The sequence below is a fragment of the Haliaeetus albicilla genome, chromosome 16, assembly GCF_947461875.1.
Source record: "Haliaeetus albicilla chromosome 16, bHalAlb1.1, whole genome shotgun sequence".
NCBI lineage: Eukaryota > Metazoa > Chordata > Aves > Accipitriformes > Accipitridae > Haliaeetus > Haliaeetus albicilla.
In genome coordinates this window covers 29517427-29537468 of record NC_091498.1, presented here as the reverse complement: position 1 = coordinate 29537468, position 20042 = coordinate 29517427, and the positions used below count along the sequence as shown (strand labels likewise).

The following is a 20042-nucleotide window of genomic DNA, read 5'->3' as shown; positions in this document are numbered from 1 at the left end:
CGGTGAAGGCAATGTACCACCAGACGGGAGAAACGACTTGTCCTGCACCAAAGTGGAACTGGGAGGAGCGGGAAGGCCGTAAACTGGGGTTCACGCTGCCTTCTGCCTGCCCACTCCTCAAAACCCGAGCACTCGGATTTAACCTCAGCCTCGGCGCTTTAGCATCACCTGCGTGCGGCACCGATGGCGGGGATACCTACCGGTGGTACGGCGCTCGCGGCAGCATCGCCGGCAGGCGTCGGGGCAGTGGAAGGGTCTCCTGGCCGTGGAGGCCATGCCGTGGTGGACATGCCGTAGAGTCATACAGCATCTCTCTTGCATGACCTGCGGGGAAAGCAGTGCCAAAGATCACAGGGCATGTTGTTGCACAGTTGCGTGTTTACGTAATCTCTTTGCGTGACATATCTGCCCATCTTTCTCAGTTTACCCGTTCGCTCGACCATTTGTCTCCATTTTGTCTTCGTCTCTCAGGAGGATGTCGGAGACCCCGGGGATCTCGGTTCCCCTTGCTCGCCGCAGCCCGTGGGGCGAATCTGGACGGTTTCTCAGCGCGGCAGCCGTCCCCTGCCTGCGTCCCTCCGCCTGCCTATTGTGCTGCATACGCAGGACACGCACTTCTGTTTTCACAACTTCAGTTGGCCGGGGAGGTTTTAATTTTTAATGAAGAAACACGCCATGACCCCGCACTCCCGGACCGGAATTCGGCCTGCCCGTGACGCACAACTTGGGGGGATCCTATTTAATTGACTTCCCTGCCACCGTTCTGGGGAGCAGCTGGTTTGGGGGTGCAGGCAAAGCCCTCGGGGGGGCGGGGGGGAGCCGGTCCCCCTGGCTGATGCCGCTTCTTTGCCTCCAAACATTTCCTCCTGACCACATCGCCCTGCCCGGGACCACGGATCCTCTCTCCCAGCCCGGCGCATCGCCCACGCCGCCGGCATCCTCGCCCTCCCAGTGCCTCCCGGTTAGGGTGGGCTTGGTGAGGGTTCCCCCCCCCTCCCCGCCTTTACTCTTCCAGCAACGAGGCCGGTGTTTCATTCATAAAAGCTTCCCCCCCCCCCCCCGGCGGCGGGGAGCGGCGCTGGCCCCGGGCCCGGGGGAGCCCCCGGCGGGGCGGCGCGGCCGCAGGAAGCGGCCATTAGCGTGAGCCAATGGGGGCGCCGGGTTGTTACCAGGCGGATCAGGGCAGATCTCGGCGCGAGGGGGCTCGCCCGGTCCAATGCCGAGACAAAAGGGGGGGGACGACGACTCGGGTCTCCAGTACCACAGCCGCCGCCGACGGGGCCGGTGTTCGTCCCGTCCCGTGTCCCCCCCCCGCCTCGCCACGCTCGTCCCGGTGACGGCTCCGGGCTCCGCCTCTGCTCACCGCACCTGCCCGGGCTCGGGGCGGGCAGGTCCCGCTACCTGCCCTGAGCCGCCCTCCGGCCTGCCCCGCCGTACCGGCTTCCCTTAACGGGCTCCCACCCGGCACCGCCACAGCAGCGGCACCGACCGGAGCCCCGGCGTTGCCTACGCCGTTCCCCGCCCGTCCCCCCCAAGGCGGGGGGGGGGGGGGGGGGTGCGTGCTTAACGGGCGTGCCGCCTCCTGCCCCGCTGCCTAACGCGCCCAGCCCGCGGCGGACGCTCCCGGGGAAGAAGAAGAGGAGGAGGGGGAGGAGGAGGAGGATGGGGGGGGGGGGGGAAGGCCGCCGCCGCCGCCGTTCCATCGCCCCCGGGGGCTTCCGACGGCGCTTCCTTCCTGCCCGCCTCTCCCCTTCCCCGCCTTTCCCCTCCCCTCCCCGCGGCGCCCGCTGCCGGGGATCGCCGCTCCCGGCCGGCACTTTCTCATGATGTCATCCCGCCGCCGCCGCTGACAAAAAGGGCGGACGGCTCGGCCCGGCCCGGCCCGGCCCGCCACCCATGCCGGGGACGCGCGGGTGCGCGGCCCCCGTTGCGCGGGGGCGCGCATTCCTCGCCTGCCGCCGCCCGCCGTAATCTTTCGAAAAGCCGCGCAGCACGCCCCCCCCCCCCCCAAAAATACACCCCGCTCCGGTGGGGGCGACACGGCCCCGAGCGGATTAAACCGGCGCAAACGGGTGGGGTTGGGCGGGAGCGGCGTCCCGCTGGCCGTGGCTTCCAACCCTGGGTGCTTCCACCTTGGCTCTTCGTGCCTGTCACCTGCTTTCCTTCACCGCTGCCTCTTAATTATGTCCTGCTAACGAGGCAGGAGGTGCCCACCCCCCCTTGATGAGGTCCCCGCGGGCTCCGGTGAGGAGAGCGGCCCAGCTCCTGTGAGGAGAGCGGCCCCTGGTACGACCCAGCTCCTGTGGCGGCGCAGCCGCCCGCCATGTTGTCCCCTTGGGATGTGCGCCCACAGGGCCCGGTACAAAGCCGCCCATCTTCGGGATGGATCCGAGAGGCTCCCGGGCCGTCTCCCTTGGTCGGATGAGTGCTTATGGGTGAGCTGCTCCTCTGAGGAATCGCTGGAGAAGCGGGTGCTGAGCTCCAGCGCCCGGAGGAGCGGCAGGGCCGCGGGGCGGCTCTCCCTCCTTTCCACCCACCCAAAATGCAGGCCCGCTGTGTGGGGCCTGCGGAGGGAGGGATTTGAAGGAGCAAAGCTCGCAGGGGATTTGCGTGGGGGGAACCATCACCAAGCTGGGGAGAGGCGCGAGGCTGGGCGGGAGGGAGGGTGAGGCCGGCCGGGGTGTCCTGAGGTGAGGAGGCATCGCTGGTGGGAGCGGACAGGCAGGGACAGACCGCAGGCGCCTTCTAGAGCTGATGGGCATTAGCCCAAGTTCAGCCTGGACAGTGGAGGTGAGAAAGTGGAGAGGGGAGGCGACAGGGCTGAGGACAGGGGAAGAAAAAGGAAGGAAACGAGGGCTGGTTTTGTTTCTTTCTTCATCAAGGGTAACTTCATGTTTGGCCGTGCCAGAAATGCGCCGGTGGAAGGAGAGGCACCAAAGGAAGCTTGACAGACAGCATCAAGGTGAATAGACAATGTCTTTAAGCACTCATGTCCTCAAAGTGAGAATGTTTCAGTGGAAAATATTTTGATTTTAAAACCGGCAGCTACAGTTTCTCTTTTGCTAGGCACTGTTAACCCAGAGTCCTCAGCTGACAGTATGCATTTGGTAACACATCAGCATGAAAATGACCGACATAGATGCTGGTGTTTGATATGGATTAGTGAGCTACGAAAAAGCACATCTTAGCCACATAGAGCATTTAAACTCAATTTACAAGGTAGGAAAGGAACATTTTCGCCATTCCCCAAACTGACACTTGCTCTGTGTAGTATCGCAAGGCAATTTAAAGGCACATTATAAATACCGTTAGAAGCTTGTTGTAGAATTGGATATTGGTGGTAGTTTTTGAAGCACGGTGTTACTATTTTTCATCTCTCTTTTTACAAATATTGCAAAACAAAAAACACAGGGAGATGTTTCGTAGTGATTATAGGTTCAGTTCTGCTCCCACTGAAGTCAGCAGCTGTTGGGTTGCTGTAATGGGGCAGATTGCTGATGTGGTGGTGTGCTTGGGGTGGGGGGACAGACAGTTTACTGGAATGATCCCTATGCTGAGTTATTCATTAGTGGCAAAGCCCTAATCAAATTTTGCAGACTACCTTGCATAATTCCCGATAAGCGTCACTAAATCAGTATCATATATGCTGCAGAAAAGCTATTTCAGGAATGTCTTAGGTGTCGTCGTCTTACAGGTTTTTTTGTCTCCCTCTGGCAGAAAAGATGCATTAGTAATCGTGATCCAAACTATCAGATAGGCTGGGCTGGTGGGGTAGCTCCATGGAGGCAGATTTGCTTCCTGGCTAAACGCATAGGCTCCAGAGAGAGGTAGCTGCAGAGATCAACACGCATCCCTGTGCGCTCTTCTGTGCAGTAAAAAGGTGTGATGATAGAAGCTTATTTGGGGACTCTGGTCTACATACAAATGATATCTGGCACATTTGTTGTCACTGTCTCCACCATCAGTTCTCCAGCTCGCCCAGAGCCGAGTCTATCCAGCCACACACTGCATTTCTCGTTTCAGTCCACTGCCCTGTCTGCTCTTTCTCCACCTGCCTGGAAGTGGTAAATCTGCTTGCTGCATCTCTGTGACACACCCTCCGAGTAAAAGCGGTGCAAATAACCTCTGGGGCCAGATTTTTGGGGATGCTCAGCACTTCTTGACCCCAATTTAAGCCAGTGGCAGTTCTAGGGGTCATTTCTTCAGTAAATCAGGCGCCTGGCTCCCCTGTAATATCCTCGCCTTCTTTAAGGTCCCAGTTCTTGGTACATTAACTTGGGACAGAAGGAGAGGCTTTCAAAATCAAAGTCCTATCGACATCTGACGCCCACCTAAATTGTTTCCATGTTCTCTCATCCTTTCTGTTGCCTTAAAATCAAGTCCCATTTTGGGGAAGCTCATCTGCCTTGTTTCAGAACTTCTTGAATATTGCTGTTGGTTGAACAACCACTATGACCAGAAGAACTTACCTTTTACTACCTAACGTTTCTCACCATGCAGTGTTCTCCACCGGGGCCAAGAGAAGGTGAGAATGAGGAGAGAAAGAAACATGCTTCACTTAAAGCAGTGGAGTGGATAATGTAAATGATTCGGATTTAGGATATTTCACTGAAAGAGCTGCAGTTCAGTAGCACGAACAATCCCAGAAAGTCTCCTTCACTTCTGATGTTTTGCAAATGACTTTCCCAACTCTTTCTAAGCAGGTGGGCAGCGTTGTGCCCCCAGCAAGAGGAGAGCCTTGCTGTTTGCTGCAGTGAGACCCTGGAAGCTGAGATTGCTGTAGTCACCTGCAAGATGTTTCCATCCCTCAAACCGTCTTGAAAACCTCAGCCGTTTTACTCCTTGGTTGTAAAGTGGATTGGCACCTCTCTGAAGGACAAGTATGCGTTCTTTGAACATTTAGTAAAAATCATTTGGCTCAAACCCAAGTCTAAAACACTGGATTATAATTTTGACCTGAAGCATAGATGACAAAATGATAAATTTGCAAAACTCAGGCATTTTTCAGAGCACATGAATTCAATGGAAGTATTACCATCAACATCAAAGGGAGCAGGATTGAACCTGTAATGTATAGCACTAATGACTACAATCAAATAAACTCATATTGCCTGGGTTTTCTACCACCTTTTGCCTTGTGTGTGTGCGTGTGCACTTTTATGTGTGTGCCAAATGAGTGGATCCAGAGTGCTACCGTTTCGAATCTGGCGCAGTTATACTAGATTGGTAAAAATATAAATAATGATGCAGGGTGACAAGCTTTGGGGAGTCTGGTCTACTTGATCCATAAATCAGAAAAAGAAGTGAAGAACTGAAAACCTTGAAAGATGAAATTATAGTCTTAGAGAAGTCTTCAGAAATATTTATACTTAATTTGATGTGCTTGTGGCAACTGGTATTTTTTTACTTACTTGCGGTGCAGCTCAATTTGATTAAAAATGAGTGTGGAATAGCATATCTTTGGGGAAACACATGATCCTAGAGTTACATCTTTGTATACTATTTACTTTATATTCTTTTTGCTGTGTCTGGAATAGTGTGTAATGTCAGCAGTAGCTGTTTTGTCCCCTCTGGTTAGTTCTTACCTGACTAGCTCTCCACCGAGAGCTACAGCTAGTGACAGAAGAGAATGCAAGGTATGATAATAGCCTCTTATTTAACTCAATTGAATTTCTTTTGTTGGCTAATTTTCGTTTGTGTTTTCTAAATTGCTCAGATTTACAACCTTAAGCTGTGGATGATGCTTCTTGGGGGAAAAAAAAAAAGGAATCATCTCTCTGTGTATTACATTTCAGAGGGATTAAAGTAAAAAAGTCGAAATAAAACATGAATGTCAGTTTTGATTAACAGCTACATCAGAGATGCTTTCTTTCCAAAGTATGACATTTTCTATGGTCTTAACATCACCTTGGCCTAGGAAGAGCATAGTTTGTAGCAGCATCGGTGTCCACTTTTAAAGTAAAGAGCAATCAAAATTAAAAATGTGATGTCATTCCATTCTAAATTCCCTTTATCCTTTATGTTTTCTTGATTCCCAGCTTGGGACTTAAGTGGCTTTATCAAAGTGCTTAGTCTGCTGTTGCCTGTTGATAGGATCCCCAGTCAGTCAGAAAATGGTGAGGCTCAGACAGCGTGTGTAAAAACCTCCATTCACTTGACTGTGTCAGGAAGGTCTTTTTTCATGCAGCTGAAAAATTCGGAGGATGCTCTCATGGGATTCCCTAGTCATGATTGCATCAGGCTAGGAAGAAGTCTGGATGAACACAATGAAGTTAGATGAGATCACCTGACAGAGATTCTCAACTGGAGAATGGTAGGGCATGCAGATCCAACACTTCAGACACCTGAAGAAAAAACAAGATAAACCTCACTATTTATTTCCAACCCAAAATACACACAGAGGTCTCTGCCAGGCACAAGCTTGTGTCACATGCATGTGTATCATGGCGTGAGTGCTAATTGCGGTGTGTCTTGAAACACGCAGGTAATTTCCCAAAATATTGTGCTGGGAAAGGGAGGATCTGGAAAAGGGGAATGGCTACATTTTTGTTTGAAACACATGATAAAGCTATGCCCCCACCTTATCTATCCTCTAAAATCTATGTATAGTTTGACCATATTTTGTCCACAACCAAAGTATTTCATCAAATCCCAGCTTTGGCTTTGAATTCAGGCTGGGGCTGGAACTGGTTAAAGAAGCTGAATCTCAGCAAAATGTTAGTGTAAAAGCAGGAAAACTTTCTCAAGAAATACCGAGAATATTTTTTCCTCCTTCTGGAGTAATCAAGTGATGTAGCACAATGATTTGCATTGATGGAAATGAGGCCAGGTTGTGAATGATTTAGAAGCTAATTCAGGAAAAGACTTAAACATGTGCCTAAATTTAAATAAGTAAGTACACCGGAATTACTCATATGCTTAAAAATTAAATGTATGTTTAAATACATGGCTGAACTGGAGCCTAAGGGTACAGTCTGAAGTTAAAGCTAAAGTAATCTAGACAGTAGCTGTTGCTGAAAATGATTAGTCTTCTCCTGGTTTACTTCCCTGAAATGGCCCAGCTGGAGTAAAACAAAAGCAGTTTGTTGACAATAACTGCTATTTCCTCAACAACTTTGAAAAGTACTCATTTCTCATAAAAATGCAAGCAAAAGTCTTACTTAATACTAAAAATCAATGGAGATACACTGAAGTCAGTTTTTGTACTAACATGCAATGCCTATTTGATTTCACAAGCTACAGCCTGTTAGAGAAAGAATTAAGGGGAGCCGTTCTCACGCTGACTAGGATGCATTTATTTCTTGTGTTTATAGGCTCCTACATCTTCCTAGCAATAACTAAGGGTAAGGGAACAGCAAACCAGATATGTCACCGAAATCAAGCTGGCTGCAAAGCAAGCGAGAAGAGAGAGGGTGTTTCGAGATGCTTGCCCTTCACAGTGGGATGCAGAAGATATTGTAGGCACACCGGCATTGCTGGTGGCCTCTCAGCCTCCCTGAAACCGGCAGCAGAGATTAGGGCTTCACCACATCTGTTTGGCCCTCTGTGAAGGTTTTGCTATAAGCAGGAGGACAGCACTATCTCTTGGCAAACTGATAGATATTTTTCTGGAATAAAACCGTAGAGATTGAAGGCTGTTCGGAGGACCTGACACAAAAGCAAGTGACCCTTTGGGAAGGTTAAGGCTTCCTGGACGTCCACCAGGAAGTCACAGGCTTGGGGAGATGATGCTTGCGGAGTTGTCTGTATTTTTAAGGGTGGTGATAGCAGATCTCAGCCTCTCAGTGCAAACGTTTAAGGGCAGCGGAGGTCTGAGGAGCACAGGTATCCTTCTGGCAAGCTTTCCTTGAAAGGAGGAAGACTGGGGCCTGTGGATTTCTGTCATGGTCATTTGTGCTGCAGCTATGCACTTGGCTGCCTGCCTATGACGGCATTGTGATAAGACTGTGCAAAGATTGAGCATATTTTTAATCAAATGTTTCCATTAGTTTTAATATATCGTACCCATCAGATTACAGTCACTCAGCAAAAATCCAGCCTTCGACACAGTGTCTCATTTATCCTTATTCCTACCATGCACCCAGCTCTGCTTTGCTGACGTTGGTTCTGGTTGTACAGTCCTGCTGTGGGGTTTTTTGGGGGATGGTACAATTAGCCTGGTTGGAGCAACTAGGCCAAGGAACATCAAGCAGTAAAATAAAGTCTTGATGACATATTTGAACTCTTGTAGACCATGGGTTATCTGATCTGCAAGGTCACTGCTATTCTCTGGGAAAGTTTAAAAGAATCTGCTCCTGTTTCAAGCTTAAAGGGCCCTTTTTGACAATTTTAGGATGCAAATTCAGTTTTTAAGTATATGCACTTCTACATAGGTGAGTGTTTCAGAGTATTTGCTACCTGTATTTTTATTTCATTTTCTTTTAACTGCTTATCAGAGGCAAACAGAGTAGAACTAGTTTTTATGAACGGAAGGAAAAAGTGACTCCAATAAGGCTGCTTCTGCTACCAAAACTGAATGAAATGCAGAAAGGAAAAGAATAATAATGTGAAAATGAGAAATCTAAAAAGAACTTTAAAATTCCTTTTAATAATTTAAGCTGTCATCAGTAGCAGAAATAAGGAATTATATTTCAGACATGACTTATACCAGGCATGTCTTAAAAAGAAAAAGAAAGACAAACTGATAATGCCTGAAGAGACTGTCCCTGGGAATAAAAAAGTGCAGAATTAGGCCCTGGGAAGCCAAGTATCTTTTCCACTGTTCAGTCTGCAGAAAAAAAAAATGATGGCCCTTGATCTTTAGCAGCTCTAACAGATGGACTTGGGGAAGCAGTAGGAAAATAACATCATTAAAAGATTTGTCTTTCTGTATTTATGAAAAGTCAAGTTGTGCCTTGCTCAAAATGTTTGAAGCTATTATATTACAAAGATTTGGTATTAATATGATTAGCTTAACAGTATTCTTCTGTAATACACATCACAAAGTCCTGTCAGAATGAAATTGAATGCTAAAAACATCGCATAATAACTTTCACAGACCATTAAGGTTTAAGGCTACAGTGTGGGAGTTTATTACAAAAAGACCCTCTTACATCAGCATATACTTTAAGTTAGAGGTATTTCCCCCCTCAGGCTTTATTTGGTGCAAAGTATGATGTTCTGACTTTGTTTATGTTCATATACAGACTGGCTTAGCTTTGCGGTGGGGTTGTTGCAATGGTGCGAGGAATCCTGTAGGAAGGGATTGAGAAGGCTATTATTTTCCTTTCATGGGACTCTGAGTATGTAAACTCTTGGCCATTTTATCCTTGCTGGCTGTGGCAAAATATCACCCCTCCGTTTCCCTCCTATTACAGTAACAGCATGATCCGGCAGGATGAGGTATGACTTTCCCTCGCCGGTGTCTTTCATGCCACTCTGTGTACTGTTGGGAACAAGGATAATGCACGCCCTTGCCTCAGGGATTATAAATTTAATGCCCCTAAGGAACATGTATTTTATCTACAAAGCAATGCACTACTTGTGCCATAAAAGTTTCTTATCACCCAGTAGGAATATGGATTCAGATCCGTTTATTTGACTCTGTGTAGGTATCGGAGTTTAAGGAAGGATCCTATTACCTTGCGATTATCTCCTCAGGCTGATTTTACTCTGGTGTAATTCCTCAGGCTCCCATGAAGCTATTTCAGACTCATGTTGGGCAAGTGGGGAAAGATTGAGTGCATGTACTTGATGGAGTTAGAGTGATAGCAAAACGTGAGCTGGAGTCTTTGGCGGGAAAATCTATCATTCTCCATTGATAAAAAGTTTATGATTAATCACCGGCTTGATTACATTACCCTTTAATTAAGCTTGTAAGTGCCAAAGAACGGGGACTTTGGTGTGTTTTTTCTTTGTTATCTCCTGACCATGGCTCTGCTGGTGTGATTTTAAAGAATCATAGAATCGTTTAGGTTGGAAAAGACCTTTAAGATCATTGAGTCCAGCCATTATAAAAGGTCTTGCATTGATTTCCCCTTACTACAACTGTTCCCACCCTGTAAAAGGGAATTAAGGTCATATTCTTCCTTCCTGATGCTTCCACAGTTGGGACGATTTCTGTGGAAAGCAAAAATGTAGGTGAAAATATGTGTTGGTTTCATTTATATCGCAGAGTTACGCTCCTCTACCTTGGATTCATTTCTCAGCTTTCCCTGGAACTCTCAGGAACCCACACAGACATCCATGGGATTTTCTTCCACAGAAAACTGCTGATGCTAACCACGGATCTACAGCACAGGCAGCTGTTACCAGCAGTTTGTAGTAACCTTCCTCACACAGGATCCCACTGTACTTCACAAACTAATCAAATCCAGCACCACTGACATGCAACGAGCACTGGGGCAGAGCGTGGCAGCTATTCAGCACAGAGTACATGGATCAGGATAGTTTCGTCCAAAGCCACAGGAGCCAATTCCACCTCTGGTGAGAAGTGTCTTGGGATGATCAAGGGGCAGAATGAAAAAGGAGAATTTTAGTTCCCAGAACATTACAAATCTCAGCATGGCTTCCCCAGGGAAATAAAGGGCCTTGATGGTGCCTGGCAGGCTGAAGGACTTTCACTGATGGGCTCACTGAGTTCTTGGATCTCCTTCTGACATTGAGTCATTTTAACCCCTTTGCTTTTTTTTTAGTATTTCCGATGCTTTTCACTGGATCATGCCTGATGCTTTGGTACTAAGCAGCCCTTTTGATAACTGTGGTGCAGTACTGTAGTCCCTGAAGATCCCCCCCATTCCCATAGCACCGTCAGCACAAGGAGAAACAGTCCTGACAAAAATCCCAGTGGGATTCTGAGTGCACATTCCCGCACTGAGAAGTGAAAATTCAAGTGCAATGTGTGGAATTTGCAAGTGCAGCTTCCCTTGTTCCTAGCCCACCCTCTGTGCTATAAAAATATTTTTTGACTAGTGATTGTTATCATTACTGCAGAAATGTAACAGCAACAAAGTATTATTTGAAATATCAACAACCAAGGGAAAGGCCAGAGCACGTTGCTTCGGGAGGGCTGTCTCACAGATCTGCAAGAAACCTCAGCTCCTTTTGTCCTGAGGAGGATTCAGCAGCTGGGGTCAGTTAGGAACAGCCACGTGAGTGGGTGATGCAGAGGGACCAAACCCCCTCAGGAGAGTGACTGGCCGCTCTGGGTGCCACCGTCAGTGCCAGGCTCTCCCCATGCGGTTTAGCCAATTTGCTCCAGATTGTCATCCCACTCCAGGGACCACGCACCGTAGGACTAGATGTTGAGGCACCTATTCTTCAAATATCTGAGTCCTACATTGAATCCAGTCCTTAGTAACTTAGAAGCTACAGTAGCGAGTGTGTCAGTGCCTAAACCCACCTAACAATCCAAGGTTTAGCCACTGTCACGAGTCATTCACTGTCTAGCAAGAATCAGTCCCAAACCAGAATAAATTGAGACCTTTGATGGTATCAGTCTGAAGATATGAAGGAGACTTTCCAAGCCAGATGTTGGCTTTCGTTACATGCCTAGCAGGCAGCCCATAAGGCACCTATCCTTTCACAAGTCACCATCAGGAAAAGTCACTCTTAAGATTTACTGACTCAAAAGCACAAGCAGGAGTTGGAAGAGGGTAAGGATCAGGCCACAGGTCTGTTAGACCACTTCGAGCTGTCGAGTTCAGCATTTTGTCACTGGCAGTGACCACCGCCGGGCTGTTTCAGACAGTGCTGTCACATTTCCAGTCCTCAGTCCGGTGGAGCTGGCTGGAAACACCAGTCAGACACAGGTCTCGTGCTCCGATGCATCTTCTTACTAGGAAAGCCAGATCCTCAATTCAGGCTGGATCTTCTTTCCTGCTCTTCTGACAAGGGAAGCTAACATTGTTAACAGGCTCTTATTCACAAACCTACCTCTTCTTTGGAAACCTTCTCTGCTGCCTTCGCTTTCAAGCTAACAGAGCCCAACCAGCTCGGGGCCCTGGCTTCACTCGTGGTGTAGTTATCTCATCCGTCTGGCTCAGCTGATCGAGAGAGAGATGGAATTGCACACAGGTATGCAATTCTGGACTAGTTTAAATGATATCACGTAATAATAGTAATGATAATGATAATGATGATAATATCTTATGCTATAGATGAGAAAAATAAACTATTGTCTCAAAATGTACCTGACAAGCAGTACAATGCAGTGTTATGTACTCAAGAGGGAGAATAGAAGTTACTTCACTCATTTTCATCCCATCCTCTGAGTCTTGTCTAGCCTACGGGTTAAATCTGGGAGACAGAATCATCTGCATGAGAAATGTGGAATGAACCAGCTCGGGCTGATAGGAACTACAGGCTCCCACACAACCCATAGCAAACAATAGTAATATCAGATGGAAAGAGGTTATATACATAGTGTAGTGTATCAGTCTCAGCTAAGTATCTTTGCAATGGTTTCCCACATCACTTAGCAGCTCCTTTAACGTATCATGATTAACCAGTAGGCTCTGCAAGAATTTCTCACAATCAGTAGAAATACAACAAAAGACCTAAAGGACCACAGTAGAAGGCAAATATAATGATGGCCAGTAAGTGTGTGTTCATGCTTCTCCTGAAAAATGTCCACAGCTGTCTGGGTTCCAAAGTATTATAAATTCATTGCTAATATTTTTGTTTCAGTCCTTTTCGCATAATACTGTAGTCAGGTTTAGGAAAAGCAACAGAAATCTTGATTATTTAAGTCCTGTTATATGTATGACGGAACTTTGCAAAGCCACAATTTTTTTTCTCAGTCTGCACAAAATAATCAGTTATCTCTCTCTGATTCTCAGAAAAAGACTTGATCATGAAGTGGATGTAGCGAGACCTTTTATTTGAGCCTGTAAAGACTTTCAGAAAATGTGACAGTTGATAAATGCATTATCTGGTATGCCAACTTACTTAGTATTAAATTCAAATAGAGAAAGTTAGCATGTTTTATGATACTTTTCACCTCCTTTTTACCACGCACCTTTGCCTATTTACTGTTTTGCAAAGTTTGGTAATTGGTAATGGATTTGCCAACCATGCAAGTTAGAAAGTTTCTCTCTCTATTATCAAGATGAGTGGTTTCCTCTCCTTCTAATTGCAAAACACTTTCTTTATCATGAAAATTTCGAATTTCCATAAATAGCCTTCCCAAAAGCAAGTAAGTGCTAAACAAAACTAAGAACAAAGTGAGAGGAAGTACAATGCAAATAAATAACTCAAATGCAAAACGTGAATTCTTTCAGGAGAAGAACTTATGAGGTGCTGAGCACCCCTGAGAGCCGCTTGTATTGATAAAGTTCAGCACGGAGGTGCAAAAGCATCCTACAAAGCCTCTTAAAACAGCCCCTGACAGCCTTCCTTCTTAGGCCAAAGTCCAAAGTTGATTCAATGCAGTATCAAGCCACAAAACTTTAGTCGTAGAGATGGAGGAAGGAACAGCTGGCAGATTAAGATGACAGATAGCAAAAGCGTATCTTAGATGAGACTTACAGTTACTTAAATGCTGTTAAATTAAATATTGCCTTTCCATAACTTCACTCCTGCAAACCCAAAATATTATGTTATGACACGGAGAGCTGATGCATGGTACGTCACCAGTGATGTAATATTGACAGACAAATACAGCTATTGTATTCATAAATGTTCGCTTAACAAAGCAAAGAGCATTGTAACAACATATGCTTAATGCTAGTATGGTAGACTGCAATGTAATCAGTGTCTTGGATGAATTGAGAACACAAACAAAAATAGATTAGCTAACAACTAAATTGTATTTATCTTGCTTGACAGGGCTAGTTCAATAATGAGTCATTTTCTGATCTAATATCGCCGCCATCTCTAGTATTGCGGGTAATTGTTACTGCTGAGAGAAAAAGTTCAAACAACCCAAAGGCTGAAGAGGCGAAGGAGTATTAGCATGTCTCAGGTAGGAGTATGAGCATTAGCCTGTCTGATCCCCAGTAGATGCAATATACCAATTAGTTGCATACTTCCTTGAGCCGTGAAACAGGGGTCTCGGCCACCTGGGGTCATTACAGATCTCACGGGGCTTTTGTGAAAGCAGAGTTATTTTTCCAGGCGGGATCGTAGCTGAGGGCCTGACATATCCTTCACGTAAGCTGTGCTGTCCATGCTCTGCTGGCTGCCACATCCCTCACCTCCAGTGGCTAGGGCGGGAAGAGCAAAAACCTTGCTCTGCTGACCCCGTCGGGCTCATCCAGAGGCCCTGAAAGCCCTGGGACGTGGCCAAGGGTTAGATTCAGCCACCTTTATGAACCCTGTCTTTATCTACCCCGTGGTGATGGCAGCTCACGTAGCCAGCTCCCCAGAGCTGCCTCCCAACTAGCTAGCACGAGTATTGATAGCAGCGTAAGTAGAGCAGCCCAGCACTCAGGACAAGCTAGTAGCCCAAGTATTTACCCAGGGGCCTGGGTGGTTTTGCTGGCCATGGTATGCTCCACCATGCAGCCAGCAATATCTGAGCCGACAAGCTCAGGCATGTCTTCACAAGCTGCATTACTTTGGGGACTGTAGCACTGACGTATCTGTTTGTTGGTAATCAATAGGGATGAGTAGGAAACTCTATCTCCAGTCATGCTTCTTTAAGGATTAAAAGCGTTCTGCATTTACAATGGAGAGTCATTACCTTTTTTGAAAATAGTTGTCAACTTAATTTTAAATAATAAAAATTTGCACTGAGGTCAGTCAGGTTTCCAGGTGAAAACGTGCTAGGGAAGACAAATATTCAAAGCAAGAATGGACATGAATGGGATTGGGCTTAATTCTGATCAAGTTTACATTTGTTTAAAGGCCCAGCCCAAAGCCTGTGAAAGTCATTTGACTGACGGAATAAATCAGCTAAAATCAATGGGATTACCCTACTGTCAGCCCAGTATGGGTGAGATCAAACCCCAGATCATTATCTTTTTGTGGTTTTCCTTTTCGTCTATTGAGAGGGAGTCAGTGTGAAGGGCCATTGATTGTTTTGTAAAACACCCTTTAAATTCAGTGGGAGTCTGCCTGCCTGCGGATGCTTGGCAGGATATGGCCCATAAAGCTACCGGGAGGCTGAAGATTCATACCTCTCGATGTGCACTGCATCGGTTTGGTTTTGCTGCCAGAGGTAATCAGACAGTTAATAGCTTTTGCATAGAGAGCCAATTGACTGTGTGCGACGTGAGAGCCTAGCCAGGCATGAAAATTTAAAATGAAAGAATAAGTTAAACCACGACATTCTTTGGGGAAATGCTAATGGGTGACAGTTATCACTTACCACCTTGTTCTCTTGTTCTTTCATCAGAATCAATTACTTAATTTTTCTTTTTGTGCATGATGATGATGCTTTCATGAAAAACAAGTCTATGGAAATAGTGAATACCAGTAAGTCAGAAGAAGTGAAGGATGCAAAACTGCAGTTTTCCCATGGCCTGAAAATGACTCCCTCCCTGGCTTAGGGCAGCCACAGGTATGCTGTTAATTTCAAGTCCTCTTGCCAGAAGGCTATAAAATGTCTTTTCATCTTATGTTACATAAGTATCCAACAAATAAGAAGACTGTTATTACAAAGGCAACCACACCGAAAAAAGGTTTCATTTACTCTGAAAACCTGCATTAAAGACTTCTGATGTCTCTGTGTAACTTGTAGGTTGCTGAACACTGTTTGAGAGGAAAATTCATTGAATTCTTTCAAAAAAAGAAAAAGTAAGTTTGATGCAACACCAAACTGGGATGCTACTAGGAATGACACGATAAATCTTCTGTTAAACATTACAGTAATTTACTCTCAAAGATCAGCTTCTGTATCCTTTCAGCATACCAGACAGCATTCTGGGAAACAGAGATAATATTGAGCACTCTCTAATTAAACATTTCGGTGATCCTTCTGAACTAAACAGAAAGGATCCATATATGTCAGGAGTGAAAACTCGGAGGTGCTAGTACACCTTAAGATATGAAAACACAACTGAGTCTGAGGATGCTCAGGACTTCTGAGAAAGTGCTCAGCAGCCACAGGAGGGGTCTTCAAAATCTTTATGCTTTTTGTCATCAAAGAAATAATTCTGCTTGGCTTCATTGGGTGCTGAATTGTTGCTTTGCACTTTGACACGATTTTCTCCAGGAAAATAAAATATGGGTTTGTGCCAGTAAGCTAAAGACATTGTGACAATGAGATAAGTCATAGGAGGATGCCTCTGTGAAGGTGATTCAGCGTGCGTTCAGCGTACCTCTTAGTAATTAAGGCATTCTTCCTGAAGTTGTTTAGTTGTATTATATCCTTCTACATCTTCACAAATTGATAGGCATCAGGTATATTTAAAATATGTTCTAAGTCAGTTAACTTCCAGGCAGTAAGGCATCCTCACCTGCTCATTTCACAGGAAAAAAAACCCCAAACAATAGAAATCACCACGTGCGTGTTGACATCCTGCTTGTGAACCAATATTGTCACAAGCAATAGGCTTAGAAAGAACAGACCAATCAATGAATATGAACTGACTTACACTAAGCTAAAATTAGCTCCAATATCCTGATTGAAGTTATTGCAATTAACTAAATAAATACACATTCTCAGTTAATTATTTTTGTAATACCATTGTGCCTAGAGGCCACATTTGAGAGTGAGAGCCATCCATACTAAGCACTGCAAACACATCCAGTTAAGATATAACCCTGGTCTTGAACAGCTTGCTGTTCATATAGACAAAAGAAACAAAGGACTGGAGACAAAAATAATTCTTTTATTATCTCCGTGTCACAGAAACAGGCCCAGAGAAATTGAATTGTCTTGCCCAACACTGTATAAGAATTATTTGGCAGGACTCAGAAGCAAATAGAGAACATCAGTATCCACTTCATGAGTCTGCCCGCCCTTTCTCTAGCACAAACTCCTTTTTTACCAGAAGACTTCTCATGCACAGGACAGCTCTGGACTCTTGCTTCTTTACTCTACATTCCTTCTTTTTTGAACACCGCACAGTATGTACTAGCTAAAGCTTTTGGTTTCTCGTGGCTGTTGGTGAGCCTGTGTCCCATCCATCTCACCAGTGTGAGACACACTGCTACTCTGTATTAATGTGTGATGTTTCACTAGCAGAAATTCAAGACTTCAAACACACAAATCCATGAGCATCCACGTTTCTGTTGTGTGCTTTCAGTTGCTTTAAGAGCTCATACACATTCTTCCTCAAATCTAGAGCCAAGCTTTCCTCCTTTGTGTACATTTGGAAATCAGCTATGTAGAGAAAACTTTCAAAATCTCATTGCAAGGGCAGCAAATGTGTCTTGTAAATCCAGAAATAGCCCATTCTTTTAGGTCAAAGCAACTGACAGCTATAGCCTCGTCTCTTGGAAATAAGTCTCAAAAACTTATTTATGTAGCAAATACTTTGGCTAAGTTACTTTTGTCACCGTTAGCCTTTCCTGATTAGTTTCTTCTGCATTATGTACTTGCACCTATAGAACATCAACTCGTAGAAGCAGACATTGTGCTGCTTGCTGACTCCTTATATCTGCTGAAAAAAATATGAAAATAGAAATGCAGAGTATCCAGTGCATGGTGACTCGACTCTGTTCTTAAAGACACACCCTGCAGTGGCATCTTCAAGCATTATAGACCTAAACCCAAGATACTTGCTTTGGCCTTTCTCTCTCTACTTTCTGTCAACCTTGGTTCTTTCAAAATCAATGATAAAATGGTGCTGGCTTTAACTTAATCTAGAATTTCATCTTCTATCATCAGACAAGCAGTGCTGTGATGTAACTAGCGCATAGTTCTCAAAGTTTCTTTCCCACTTTCTCTGCAGAAAACAAATCTCGGACGAAAGCTGAAAATCATGAGGTTTCGAAAGTACTATTCCTGTGTCTCTACCAAACAACCTCAAATTTGTGTTCCAGGCTTTGACAGATTCATATAGATTCATTTTGTCGTCAATCAACTATACTTGTGGATTTGAGGAGGTTTGAAAAATTGGCTCAAAATAAATAGTCTGTTCTTCTTGTAATCTTAACTATGGAGTTACTTGTAATGATTTGGTAATGAAAATTTCCTTTTCCAGCAGTTTAGCTATAAAATATGACTTTATGTGAGCCCTTGAGTCCATCTGGAACTCCAACAAGTCAATGTCTGTGCCATCTTCCCAGCCATACAATTATTTTCTGCCTCCTTGCCAGGCTGAAAGTTCTAGGAAAAGCCTAATTGACAAATTACAGAACAGTGTATCAAGCAATAATTTTTCCCAGATAGCCACATGTCTGAAAAAAAATCTTCCTTTAAATATCATGGATGTATAATTTGAGTACAAGCTTATTTTCTAGCTCTGGAATATTTATTTACCTGAAACCCTGCAGCTTTAAGAACCATATTGTGAACTGAAGAAAAAGACTAGCAGCATAATAGATGGCTTAGACATGTCCCTTTTTGAAGTCTCCTGGCTGAGAAAGTGAAAAAAAAGAGTCCTCTGTGTTTGATGAATGCAAGAACCAGGTTTCCAAGCATGGAAAGAGCCTTTAGAAACACAAGTGAGGTTTTGATCCCTGGCCCCAGTGTCATCCGTCTTGGAAAGCTTTCTGGTTTTATTATTTTAAACAGGTCAGCAACAGTGAGATGGGAAACTGTAGATTTCAAAACAGACATCTCTACAGCATCTCTACAGCAAAACATCGCATGATTTCAAATGGAAATTTAATATTGGTCCTGGATCCCTTGCAAATTACCTAGCCTTTTGCCAGTAGGAGCCCCAAGTCTCTGAAAAGGCAGCACCTCCTGATTTATAGCAGTAAGCACGCAGCACGGAGGAGACCAGTGCTCTGGTTCCCAGGGGATCTTTTTGGCTCTCAGGCCTGGGTCCTGAGTGCAGGGTTGGGATTAGGGGCATTTTCTTTGCTGCTCCTCTCTCGCCTTCCCTGAGCTCCCACTGGAAGGCAGCTCGTGGGTCCCAACACCTCTGCCTGTCCCAGCTCCTCTCCTAACATTTGGGGCTCAGACCCGGTGCGCGCAGCTGCCCCATGGGTTGCGTGTGGCTGCGATGTCCCTGAACCCAGATTGCCACTGTGGGGAGAAGTCCTCAGCAATGAATGAAAAATATTTTCCATTTTCAGCTCCGTCTCAGATTAATGGAAATTTTACAACTTGCTCAGACTGGTCTAGGTAGGACTGTGTATTTGTTGGTGTGAACAGGAACGTGGTAGCTGTTTTTCTGTTTCCTGCATTTGAACATGGTGAAAATATGATCTGGGCCTTCTGTAATGCTATTTGCTGACACTCTTTCTTTAGGAAAGTAATTCGGGAAGAACAACAAAGAATTCTTCGGCGAACTTCCTTGCAGAAAAGGTTGTGGTTGTCTTGCCAGCTCTCAAAATTAAAACTATGTTCCAGTCAAAAATGCCTATTCAGACTGACATCAAAGAGAAAAATGCGAGCAGGTCAAGGAGTTTAATTTCCATGGCACTTGCATTTGTGATTCACATGTAGGGCGCAGTAATGACTTACATGCCCATTGGCAATAATGTAATAGAAGGCTAGTGTGAATAAAAAGAAAAATGAATCGGAGGTAACAGTAACGGGCCAAATTCTGTGTTCAGTTGGATGCGCGGAGCTCATTGAAGTTGGGCAGTGTCACATAGAGCACAATCTGGCAGTCTTTCTCACAGCAGCATTTTCATGAATACATACCTTACAGAGCACCCTCGCAGTTGTTGGTAGCCTGGGCTGAGGTTTTCAGAAATAAGCAGCAGTGCCGCTGTTTGCGGATATCAATCCAAGATGCTCATGGTGGGCCTGATGCCAGAGGGGTCCTTTTCACTGTCTAGAGACCAGATCCCTTTAATATTTCTCAGGCTGAACATACTAGATGACTCCCAAAAATCTCGGTCCTAGGGCACCTTTCCTGAATCACTTGAGGTGTGTTTTCATACCAGCTTTTTAACTCCTCAAAATCTCTAGTTAAGGTGAAGGACTATATCTTGAGGTATGAAAGCAGGAGGTATGTAAACTTTTTAACAGTGTCTGTATATTCTCCTATTACTCC

The 20042-nt window shown here is 45.4% G+C and overlaps 1 long non-coding RNA gene across 1 annotated transcript; it reads left to right on the top strand.

The window, feature by feature from the left end:
- The first annotated feature begins 2669 nt into the window (after positions 1 to 2669).
- Positions 2670 to 5932, top strand: LOC138689340 (uncharacterized). The gene is made up of 3 exons (XR_011328229.1): positions 2670 to 2790; positions 2883 to 2962; positions 4704 to 5932. It is a non-coding gene; the product is annotated as an uncharacterized lncRNA (long non-coding RNA).
- The last annotated feature ends 14110 nt before the right edge of the window (positions 5933 to 20042 follow it).